Source organism: Lactuca saligna, chromosome 5, assembly GCF_052625555.1.
Source record: "Lactuca saligna cultivar CGN05327 chromosome 5, ASM5262555v1, whole genome shotgun sequence".
Taxonomy (NCBI): Eukaryota; Viridiplantae; Streptophyta; class Magnoliopsida; order Asterales; family Asteraceae; genus Lactuca; species Lactuca saligna.
In genome coordinates, this window is record NC_136421.1 from 129,991,470 (window position 1) to 129,992,850 (window position 1,381).

General features: G+C 40.1%; 1 non-coding gene across 1 annotated transcript; it reads right to left on the minus strand.

The window, feature by feature from the left end:
• Positions 1-876: 876 nt before the first annotated feature.
• On the minus strand, positions 877-983 carry LOC144999124 (small nucleolar RNA R71). Its single transcript, XR_013660645.1, has one exon. It is a non-coding gene; the product is annotated as a small nucleolar RNA R71 (small nucleolar RNA).
• Positions 984-1,381: the final 398 nt, after the last annotated feature.

Genomic DNA, 1,381 nt, shown 5'->3' on the forward strand with positions numbered 1-1,381 from the left:
CAATTTAGTATTTAGTAATTAGGTTTTAGCATCTGTTTTAGTTTTAATATTAAGTTTAGAATTTTTCAAAATTTCACTGATACTCGCCGAGTGTAGTCGCAGCTACTCGGCGAGTACCAATCTATTTAGCAGTTAATTTTTATTTTTTTTTAGTACATTTTTTTGTTCTTTTTACTCTTTTATTCTATTTATTTCAGGACTTTCATGACTAGAGGATCAAACACCCCACTGGTACCCCGGTTTGAAGATCCCGAATCCGCATTGAAAAGGAACAAAGGAAAGGACGTGGAGAGTTCAAGTACACCAAAGAAGTCGCCTTTGTCCAACTTGAAGACCATTTTTGGGAAAAAGAAGAGCAGTAAATCAGGAGCATCCAATGCCTCTTTGATAATCGAAGATCCAATTCAAGAAGATATCGGGTACGAGACCGAGGAAGAAGAGGAGCTTACATACGAGCACGAAACCGAGTCCGAGGATGAGTTAGCTTTCACAATGGCTAACATTGATGAAATCCCCACGGGAGAATGGAAGAAGAGGATGCGCGACAACAATGGCCCGGGATTTGCGCAACCCGCTATTCCCGTGACTGCTACCTTCGAGCTAAAGGGTTATATCCTAGCTTCACTCAAAGAAATACCTTTTTATGGGAAAGATCATGAAGATGCCTACAAGCATTTGGATGAAGTCAATGATGTAGCTGATTACTTTAATATTCCAAATGTAACCCGCGAGACTCAATTACTTCGTATGCTTCCGGTAACATTCAAGGGTGCTGCCAAAGACTGGCTCAAGTCACTTCCCCCCGGATTAGTCACTACTTGGGCTAAGATGAAGGAAGAATTCATTGATCACTTTTTCCCACCTTCTAAGATAGCCAAGTTGAAGAAGGCCATTGCAAACTTTGAACAACAAGTTGGAGAGTCGCTATATGAAGCATGGGAGAGGTACAAGAGCTTGCTAAGAAATTGCCCACACCATGATCTAAACACCTAGAAGAAGTCTCCATCTTCTATGATGGAGTCAATGTCACAACTAGGTAGTTATTTTGATATGTGCATAATTAGTTAATTATTTAGTATACATTTTCAATCATTTTTAATTAATTATGTGAATAATGTGGACAAAAGGTACTTAAAATGGTTTGAATTTTGTTTTCAGTCCAGAAGACATGCTTGGGAGTAAAAGGGAGCAAGGGAAAGCAATTGAAGACCAAAGGATGAAAATAAGAGACAAAAGACCATCTACTCGGCGAGTAGACGACTCTACTCGGCGAGTACACGAGGATGTTCCAGAAGATAGCTATGATTCCTGATTCAAGATGGATAACTATGCACCTACTCGGCGAGTTGATCCTGCTACTCGCCGAGTACACCCTGTTTTG